The 11,383-nt window shown below is 43.8% G+C and overlaps 1 protein-coding gene across 2 annotated transcripts in view; it reads right to left on the reverse strand.

The window, feature by feature from the left end:
* Positions 1-8,086, reverse strand: part of LOC118373777 (mothers against decapentaplegic homolog 1) — a 29,763-nt gene extending 21,677 nt beyond the window's left edge. For both annotated transcript variants that reach the window (XM_052486731.1, XM_052486730.1), the window contains exon 1: positions 7,967-8,086. The gene's annotated coding sequence lies outside the window, so the exon portion shown is untranslated. The remainder of the gene's footprint in view (positions 1-7,966) is intronic.
* Positions 8,087-11,383: the final 3,297 nt, after the last annotated feature.

Raw genomic sequence — 11,383 nt, forward strand, 5'->3', positions numbered from 1 at the left:
CTGACACGCAGGCGTCCCATCTAGACATCTGGAAATGCAAATGCGCTACGCTAAATGCTAATAGTACTAGTTAAAACTCAAACGTCCATTAAAATACACATGCAGGGTATTGAATTAAAGCTACACTCGTTGTGAATCCAGGCAACAAGTCAGATCTTTAAAATGCTTTTCGGCGAAAGCATGAGAAGCTATTATCTGATAGCATGTAACACCCCAAAAGACCTGCAGGGGACGTAAACAAAATAATTAGCATAGTCGTCGCTACACAAACCGCACAAATAAAATATAAAACATTCATTACCTTTGACCATCTTCTTTGTTGGCACTCCTAGATGTCCCATAATCACTATTGGATCTTTTTTTCGATTAAATCGGTCCATATATAGCCTAGATATCGATCTATGAAGACTGTGTGATAAACAAAACAAAAAAAAATAGCGTCTTATAACGTAACGTCATTTTTTAAAATTAAAAAAGTCGACGATAAACTTTCACAAAACACTTCGAAATACTTTTGTAATGCAACTTTAGGTATTAGTACACGTTAATAAGCAACCAAATTGATCACGAGGCGATGTATATTCTTTAGCTGTCCGTCTGGAAATAATGTCCGGGTAAATCTCAACCAAAATATCCGGTCGGAGACCGGAAGAACTGCGCTGCCTTGCGTCTGTTTGACCAAGAAACAAATAGTAGGCAAATGACAAGACTCTAGACATCGTGTGGAAGCTGTAGGTATTGCAACCTTAGCCCCATTAAATGTGGTTCACCTTTATCAATGGGTTCAAGTCGCGCATGGATATATTTTTTCCATTTTCAGTGATCAGATTTTCCTGCACTTTTCGATGAAACGCACGTTCTGTTATAGTCACAGCCGTGATTTAACCAGTTTTATAAACGTCTGAGTGTTTTCTATCCACACATACTAATCATATGCATATACTATATTCCTGGCATGAGCAGCAGGGCGCTGAAATGTTGCGTGATTTTTAACAGAATGTTCGAAAAAGTAGGGGGTAGGAGTAACAGGTTAAAGTAATGATGGATTTCATTTCTCTTTGCTTATTTGAGCTGTTCTTGCCATTATATGGACTTCGTCTTTTACCAAATAGGGCTATCTTCTGTATACCACCCCTACTTTGTCACAACACACCTGTTAATTGAAATGCATTCCAAATGACTACCTCATGAAGCTGGTTGAGAGAATGCCAAGAGTGTGCACAGCTGTCATCAAGGCCAAGTGTGGCTACTTTGAATAATCTGTTTTGTTTAACACTTTTTTGGTTACTACATGATTCCATATGTGTTATTTCATAGTGTTGATGTCTTCACACTTGTTCTACAATGTAGAAAATAGTAAATAAAGAAAAACCTTGAATGAGTAGGTGTCCAAACTTTTGACTGGTACTGTACGTTACAGTACCAGAAAATATGTATTTTTAAGTTGTAGATTTTATTGTGTATTTATGACTTTGTAAATGGTAAATTATTGAATTTGAAATAAACCATTCTCTCTCTAACAGGTTTTCCCGCCATTCTGGGATGAGATTCCCTTTCCATGAACGGAAAAGGAGATCAAATTAAAAAGCAATGATACACAACTCAATACCAAAGACAGCTCTTGTCTGTCAATCTCAAACACAACCCTGCCAGTCAGACAGTCAAACAGACAGTCAGTCAGACAATCAGACAGACAGTCAGTCAAACAGTTGGCCAGATAGTCAGACAGTCAGTCGGTCAGACAGAGAGTCAGTCAGTCAGACAATCGGTCAGATTGTCAGTCAGTCAGACAGTCAGATAGTCGGTCAGATAGTCAGACAGTCACTCAGTCAGAAAGTCAGTCAATAAGTCGGTGAGATAGTCAGTCAGTCAGTCACTCACTCACTCAGACAGTCAGTCACTCAGACATTCAGTCAGTAAGTCGGTCAGATAGTCAGACAGTCACTCAGTCAGACAGTCAGTCAGTCAGATAGTCAGACAGTCAATCAGTCACTCACTCAGACAGTCAGTCAGTTAGTCGACAGCCCATCTCACCACACACTCCAGACCAGCTGCAAAAAAAACAACTCGTAATCCAATTCAAATGGAGGATTCCAGGAAAGTAGAGAGTGATAGACTGTAACAGGAACATCTGGACAGACAGGGCTCTCTACACAATCACCTACTGTCAACAATATCATACACTTGGATTAGATCTTCTGTATTTCTCCAGTCCAGACCTTACTTGGGTATTTCCAAACATGAGGATCTGAAGGGAATAGGTGTGACTTTCGCTCACAGTTAAAAACGGTACGTTTTATTTAGCTATTTCAGTCCAAAAAAAAAAGGACGTTTCTTCTGTCAATTGCCATCATTAGAATCTATTAATTTCCAACCTGGGGAGGATCTATAATGTATGACCAATATATGATCAGAGTTTGATCAGCATTACTGTCACGCTCGTCCTCTTCTTCTGATGAGGACCAGCAAGGATCGGACCAAAGCGTAGCGTTGTACGTGTTCATGACGATATTTATTCAACTCAGAACACTAAAACAAAAATAACAACGAGAATGATTCGAAACAAAACAGTCCTGTCTGGTGACATACATAAAGCCCAAAAATAATCACCCACGAAACACAATAGAAAACAGGCTCCCTAAATATGGTTCTCAATCAGGGACAACGATTGACAGCTGCCTCTGATTGAGAACCATACCAGGCCAAACACAGAAATAGCAAATCATAGAAAAACTAACATAGACAACCCACCCAACTCACGCCCTGACCGTACTAAAACAAAGACATAATAAAAGAACTAAGGTCAGAACGTGACATTACCCCCAAAGGTGCGGACTCCGGCCGCAAAACCTGTACCTATAGGGGAGGGTCTGTGTGAGTGTCTGTCTGCGGTGGCAGCTCTGGCGTGGGACGTGGACCCCACCCCACCATAGTCTTTGTTCGCCTCCTCAACCGCCTCCGTGGCCTCTTTCGAGCGGCGACCCTCGCCACCGACCTCGGACTTGGGACCCTAGCAATGGGTCCCGAAAGGACAGGAGATTCCGGCAGCACCGGACAGACGGGGCGACTCCGGCAGCTCCGGACAGACGGGGCGACTCCGGCAGCTCCGGACAGACGGGGCGACCTGTATGGAGGAGACGGAGAGACAGCCTAGTGCAGGGGTCTGCCACCCGAGGGCTGGTGCGTGGAGGCGGCACCGGAAAGACCGGACCGTGAAGGCGCACTGGAGGTCTCGAGCATCGAGTCTGCCCAACCCTACCTGGCTGAATGCTCCCCGTAGCCAGGCCAGTGCGGCGAGGTGGAATAGCTCACACGGGGCTGTAGTGGCGAACCGGGGACACCATGCGTAGGGCTGGTGCCATGTATCCCGGCCCGAGGAGATGCACTGGAGACCAGATGCACTGAGCCGGCTTCATGGCACCTGGCTCGATGCCCAACCTAGTCCGGCCGATACAAGGTGCTGCTATGTACCGCACCAGGGGGACACCGTGCGCCTCACAGCATAACACGGTGCCTGCCCGGTCCCTCTCTCTCCACGGTAAGCACGAGGAGTTGGCACAGGTCTCCTACCTGACTTCGCCACACTCCCTGTGTGCCCCCCACCAATACATTTTTGGGGCTGCCTCTCTGGCTTCCAGCCACGCTGCCGTGCTGCCTCCTCATACCGCCGCCTCTCAGCTTTTGCTGCCTCCAGCTCTGCCTTGGGGCGGCGATATTCCCCAGCCTGTGCCAAGGGTCCTTTGCCGTCCAGGATCTCCTCCCATGTTCAGGAGTCCTGAGATAGCTGCTGTTGCTGCCCGTTACAACGCTGCTTGGTCATTTGGTGCTGGGCGATTCTGTCATGCTCGTCCTCTTCTTCTGACGAAGAGTAGGAAGGATCGGACCAAAACGCAGCGTGGTACGTGTTCATGACGATATTTATTCAACTCGGAACACTAAAACAAAAATAACAACGAGAATGATTCGAAACAAAACAGTCCTGTCTGGTGACATACACAAAGACAGAAAATAATCACCCACGAAACACAATAGAAAACAGGCTCCCTAAATACGGTTCTCAATCAGTGACAACGATAAACGCTGCCTCTGATTTAGAACCATACCAGGCCAAACACAGAAATAGCAAATCATAGAAAAACTAACATAGACAACCCACCCAACTCACGCCCTGACCATACTAAAACAAAGACATAACAAAATAACTAAGGTCAGAACGTGACAATTACTGTACGAAAAAGGAAAAATTTGATTGTATTCACGCTTGAAACAGACAATGCTCATATGGGGTTGTCTGTGGACCAGTCAAAATAGAAGGGGCCGGTTTTGTGTCCTACTCTGGACTGTATAGAATGGGGGCCGGTGTTGTTGTGTCCTACTCTGGTCTGTATATAATGGGGCCGGTGTTGTGTCCTACTCTGGACTGTATAGAATGGGGCCGGTGTTGTTGTGCCCTACTCTGGTCTGTATAGAATGGGGCTGGTGTTGTTGTGCCCTACTCTGGTCTGTATAGAATGGGGGAGGGTTTGGGCTACTCTGATAAACTTACATTAGCTTGATACAGAATGTTCTGAGAACAGGAGTGGTAAAAATGTAAATGAGAAACCAAAGGTAATGTGATTGGTAAGGTTTCAGTATCACCTTGTTAGTCCTCAGACACAATAACTACCAAGCTAGATCACACACTATCTGATAAATGGTTACTACAAATCATTATTTGATCACTGGTCGTTGGTTACTACAGGCGACCCCGTAGATCTGTGATAATCTGATATCCGATCCCCCTCCTAAAGGTAAGCCTGACCTACACTTTTTTTTCTTTCCTAAATCACATTAACCTCCCAAACATCTTCCAGCCCAGCCGCCCCCTTCTCTAACCTCTCTTACCCAACACATACTTAAGGTGTGTCCCAAATGGCACCCTATTCCCTACACAGTGCACATACTGCTATGGGCCCAATAGGTTGTGTAATATATAGAGAATAGGATGCCATTTGGGATGCAGAGTTACGCCTCTCCCTTACACAAGTAGGGTCCAATTAAGCATCACACAAATATCTGTAGCGGACAGGTCCCACTCTTATCAGCCCTCCGCCCATTTAAGCTGAAACACCCGCCGCCGTTTACACAAGAGCTCCATAAAAGTGCCCAGGCAGAGCTATCTATCTATCTCCCTTCCTTGCCTGCCATTCATTCAGCCTGTATTGTGTTAGTGCGCGAACTGGCGCTAACGCTAACCCATTGGTGAGTAGTTAGCATAGCGAGGCAGAATTAATGGGAGTCAGAGGGATCTAATAGGTTAGCCCATGATCACATGTCATTGACAAGGCCTGTTAGACTGACCTGTGCCATTCCAAGCCTGCGCTAGGTGCTAGCCACCAATCCCTACCAACCCCATTGATCATTTTGCGCTAGCTGCTTCAGTCAGTGCTGTTAATCAATTTAGGGGCCGGGGCTGTAGGATGAGGAGCCAGTAATGATGCTCTCTGCTCTCTCCCCAGAGACGGGGCATTATAAAGAAGTTACATTATTTATCAGCAGGGCCTGGACGGGGCCTCCATTAGCCCCCACTCAATTGAGTCACTGGCTATGAAGGGAGGAGTGGATGGAGAGAGGAATAAAGAGAAGCAGAGAGATAAAGAAAAGAGGAGAGAGGGATAAAGAGATGGAGAGAGATAACGAATAGAGGAAAGAGGGATGGGAGAGGAGGGTGTGTGTGCGTGTGTGCGTGCGTTCGTGTGTACGTTCGTGTGTACGTGCATGTGCAAGTGTGTCTGAAAGAGAGAAAAAGAGTGAACAGAGAGGCCAAGGGAGGAAAGAGGGAGAGAGAGGGAAAGTGAGAGGGGGAAAGAGTGAGGAGAGAGAGAGAGAGGAACGAGGGAGAGAGAAGGGGGATGCAAATTCTCGTTAATACACACACTGTCTAGCCTCTCGGCGTAAACCTTCCACTTCACACAAGAGTGTTCCCTCTAACTGTCAGCTCAGCAGCCCAACACAAATAGTGACTGTATGGCCTCTTTGTGCCGTCTCCCTCTCACTCTGTGTGGCCTGACCCATCGCCATGGACGAGGTGTGTCTATTCCATGTATTATGTGTTCATTAATACACAGATAACAATCATCAAGTGCCAAAACTGGATATCAAAATTCAATGAATGAGTATCGATGAATGATCTCCAAAAAGCAGCCGAGAGAATGTGTTTCGGCAAGCAAGCCCTCACGAACTAGGCCTACCCACAACACCACAACACCCAAACAACCATACCTCCCCAGCCTCTACAGTAGACAGAAATAACCAGACAGACAGACAGGCAGGAAGACGGAGAGGTTTTGCCCTTGGTGACTAGACACAGCATTGACCCAGGAGGTCTACACAAATCTAGGGTCAGTTATCACACACGCACACGCACACACATCCACCACACCTCACGTTAGCCACAAACATAACTCACCCACTGTAACCAACACATGGGCTTTCAATCAGCTATCCCAACCATCCCAGGCATTTGGGGTAAGTGTTGTGTTTGTGGTGGTTGGGATGGTCGGGAGGACACCTCAGGCCAACACATCATGAGGAGTCTGGGAGGGGTCGGACATATAGAGAAGGGCTATTCTGAGGATGCCTCTGTCTGAACTGAGAATTATGTTATGGCTGGAGACTGGAATGTGGTTAGCTTGTTTATTCCTATAAGGGGGAAATGTCTCTCCAAGTAACCAGACGAAATACAGGAGATGTCCACCTATAGATGAACAGAAGAGGAACTGAGAAATGTGCCATTTCCTCTGTATAAGATCCAGGTTAAATGTAGCCCCACAACAACAAAAAACAGAAACAAATTGTTCATTTATAATAAAACACAAACCTGAATTTGACAAGAATGCTGCAGGATTCAACAATTGTACTAAATCATGGACAAGGACAAATTCCAGTCCTTTGAGTAATCTGATATGTCATCTTCAATGATGTCAGGAGATCTGGCCCTGCTGCTCAGGGTCTCAGTCACACAGGCTCGCTCTGCATCCATGAGACATGGAACACACACACACACATACATATATGCACACAATGCACGCACACTAACACACGCATGTGCGCGCGCGCAAACACACACGATGGAAAAGATAGATAGCCTATGTTGATTATTTAAAGCAAGTAATTTAGCAATGAGACACAGCTTCCCTCCAAATGGACACTGACGTTGAGATGAAGATCATTGTTAATATCCAATTAAATACCAAAATCTTGGTTTTGCATCTTGGTTTTGCTGCCACATGCATGATGCATGAACATAGATCAAATAATCTGCATGACATTTACCAATGGAAAGTAAAAATGTGATGTTGGTCCTTCTGTAGCTCAGTTGGTAGAGCATGGCGCTTGTAACGCCAGGGTAGTGGGTTCGATCCCCGGGACCACCCATACGTAGAATGTATGCACACATGACTGTAAGTCGCTTTGGATAAAAGCGTCTGCTAAATGGCATATATTATTATTATATATTATTATTATTGATACTATTTCTGAGTACAAGAGGCCTACATCAGTAGCATATTAGATTTAATCACAACAAATACAGATGGACAGACTGATATTGAACATCATACCAACACAATGCATCACAAAGGTTAACCATCAATGCAGACTGACACATTGAAATACACACATTGTGCACACACACTATTAATATTGTTCACAAGTACGTGTTCCAACTGTAGAATACACGAAAATGCAATGTTACAAATATGAAATTAATCCCACATTCTACTAACGTTAATTGCCAATCAATCTCTGTTGCCAAATATGATAGACAGAAAAGTTTGAAGCCTCAAAATACATTTTCACTGTCTCTATCCCTTTTAAAAAGTTGCAAATACTATTTTCTTATAAGCAATAGACCTAGTCAACCGAACATACTCATTCCCCCAAGGTTGTTGATGTTTTGACGGGTGAAAAATAAAGTTTACAGTACCTTATAAACAGCTATCAAGCTCGCTCTCAACCCTCCCATACTATACAGCTGCCTGTCTCTGGTCTCCTCGCGCTGGCGTCAGGGAGTCGCTGGGCCGTCGCACCCTCCGCGGAGCGCCAGTATCATGCCGCGGGATACATTTTGGGGCGGTCCGTGAATAACAAGACCTACTTTTACACATCTAACATTTTCATGCACTGTGGAATGGATTATGTAACTGTAAAACAATGTATTCTTTCGTGGAGTTTTTTTAAAAAGAGGGCTAGCTCTTTTGCTATTTTGGCAGTGGAGACTCTAGCCAAGTTGATTGCCTGTAGAGGACGATACACTCATCTGACTCCTGTTTCTTGTTAAAAGATAGTTAGTTATGTGCTGCATCTTTTATGTGCAAATTGCATGAATGAGAAAAGAAGTACATTTAGCATATTTATTTTACGAAGCTGTGAACATTTTTGAGGGTTTGATTCATTGTGATTAGATAGCAGAACATTCTTGCAGATGGATTGGCACAGCTGTTTTTGATGAACAGTTGCATTTATTCAAAAGATACATTTATTGCCATTGATGTATTACTGATTCAACAAAATGGCCACACACATTCACACACTGTAAATAAAGATTGTGATCATTTCTTGTCGAAGGAATGCATAGAATAAATGATAAATTAATGCATATAACCGACATAAAAATGCAGGTTATTCTGGTGTAATACTATATAATGTAGTAGTTTAGGCCATTTAGCAGACGCTTTTATTCAGTTACTTACAGTCAAGCATGTATACATATACATTCTTATATTATACTGATGAAAAATATAAACACAACATGCAACAATTTCAAAGATTTTACGGAGTTAGAGTTCATATAAGGATATCAGTCAATTGAAATAAATAAATTAGGTCCTAATCAATGGATTTTACATGACGCAGCCATGGGTGGGCCTGGAAGGGCCACTTGGGAGCCATGCCCAGGAAATCAGAATTAGTTTTTCCCCACAAAGGGGCTTTATTATAGACAGAAATATATATGGTCTCAGACGATCCCTCGGGTGATGAAGCCGGATGTGGAGGTCCTGGGCTGGCGTGGTTACAATGTGGTCTGCGGTTGTGAGGTATATATTCAGTAACCAGAATATTCCAATTTACTATATACCTAATATAAGCAAGTTAAAAATACACCTTCTGTCTCAGAACTGGATCAGTAATCTCTTGCAAATATGAGAGAGAGCCCGATAACACTGGTGTGGTTATCTGATGGAACTGATCTGAACTTTTGAACTGATCTGTGCTAAGCTTGTTCTTAGTTCCCCTTCTTTGATTGTGGCGCGATAAGCACTGTTTATGTACTCGGGAGAACTAAAGTGTCTAAGGCAAGTGTCAACACAAAGGGCATGTTCTGTCATGTCCTCATATAGGCTACCATCTCAAATGAACACCTTGCTCTCGGGCCTAGGCCTAAAGACAGTGTTTTAAAATAAAGTGGAGAATGACAGCTGTGTTACAACTTAACAACAATGGGCCTGTGTTAAATGTGGGGAAAGACAGCTTAGTTTGTATCAACCCTCATAAAGATAGTTGCACTGTCAAGAGAGAACGAAGCTGCAACGATTCATCAAACCATCTCATTAATACTGCATGCTAATGCATGAAAATAGACGTTAGGGTATCAGGCAGGCAGCAGGCAGGCTGGACGACAGGAACATTAAGTTTAATTTCCTCTCTCAGATTTGTGTGCGAGAGATGATACTAGACTGCAGACATAAACCCATTTTATATGTATTGACTGAATTGATAAATAGGCTCAATACATAGGCTAATAATAATTACTGATAGTTTACAATTGTGGGATAGTGCACCATAGCCAAGCCTACACCTGGAAGCCTGTAAGAAAACGAAGCAAAGAATAGAATACACGAGAATATCACATGATAGACTACAATATAATATAACATACTGGAATAGAACAGAATAGAATAGGCCTATGCCATGATGAAAGTGAACCTGTCATTATCATAACATTACCATTGACATAATTTATGAGAAATAGGCTAAATAGATCTTCCTTTTGAGATGAATGATGTTAAATTTCGAAGATTTTTTACCGGTCAAGAATTTTCACCGGTCAAGTTTGACATGGCTATTTGGCAAATTGGAGGGAATCGCCGCCGGCAGCAAACAGAGACAAGCGGGTGGAACTAGATTCTCCTCAGGACTACTAGCGGCGGAGGAAAACCGCTGAAAGTGGAAGTTACTAGCGCAGGTTACGTCACGGGGCTGGCGACAGAATGTCTGAGTGAGGCGAGAGCAAGCTGCACGTGAACGTGAAGTGAAATCTGGGAAAACAGTGCGATGCGCGAGCGTGTTGGGAGCAGTTGAGGAGAAAAGACATGGACTCTCGGAGGAGCCCTGAATTAGAATAAAATTGTCAGCAAATTTGATTACTTTGCTGTTTTAGAGCAGCAACAGTGTCTGTTTGCTCTCTCTTGTTCTGTACTTTTACAGACTGCAACTCACTGTCCAAATACTGTAAATTAATTTGTTTGCAAAGCTGGCAGCCACCCTTAGGCAAATATTTGCATTATGTCACCATCATATCTGATAAACACAGAGATAAAACAATGCACATGTTCTGTTCCAGACAGACTATCAGTGTCAGCATAATTGTAATCAATGTATCAAACCTATTTGAATCAGAACCTTTACAAATTATTTTGATTACTTGATTGCAAAAGAATGTGTGCATTTGCTGATATACACTATATATACAAAAGTATGTGGACAAATTAGTGGATTTGTCTATTTCAGCCAAACCCGTTGCTGATAGGTGTATAAAATCAAGCACACAGCCATGCACTCTCCACAGACAAACATTGGCAGTAGCATGGCCTTTCTGAAGAGCTCAGTGACTTTCAACGTGGCACCGTCAAAGGATGCCACCTTTCCAGCAAGTCAATTTGTCACATTTCTGCACTGCTAGAGCTGCCCCGGTCAACCTTTAAGTGCTGTTATTGTGACGTGGAAACATCTAGGAGCAACACAGACTCAGCACGAAGTGGTAGGCCATACAAGCTCACAGAATGAGACCACCGAATGCTGAAGCACAAAGCACGTAAAAATCATCTGTCCTCGGTTGCAACACTCCCTACTGAGTTCCAAACAACCTCTGGAAGCAACTTCAGCACAATAACTTTTCATCTGGAGCTTCATGAAATGGGTTTCCCAGGCTGAGCAGCCGCACACAAGCCTAAGATCACCACACGCAATGAGTCGGCTGGAGTGGTAAGCTCCCGCCATTGGACTCTGGAGCAGTGGAAACGTGTTCTCTGGAGTGATGAATCACGCTTCACCATCTGGCAGTCTGACGGACAAATCTGGGTTTGGCAGATGCCAGGAGAATGCTTCCTGCCCAAAGCATAGT

The sequence above is a fragment of the Oncorhynchus keta genome, chromosome 29, assembly GCF_023373465.1.
Source record: "Oncorhynchus keta strain PuntledgeMale-10-30-2019 chromosome 29, Oket_V2, whole genome shotgun sequence".
Lineage (NCBI taxonomy): Eukaryota > Metazoa > Chordata > Actinopteri > Salmoniformes > Salmonidae > Oncorhynchus > Oncorhynchus keta.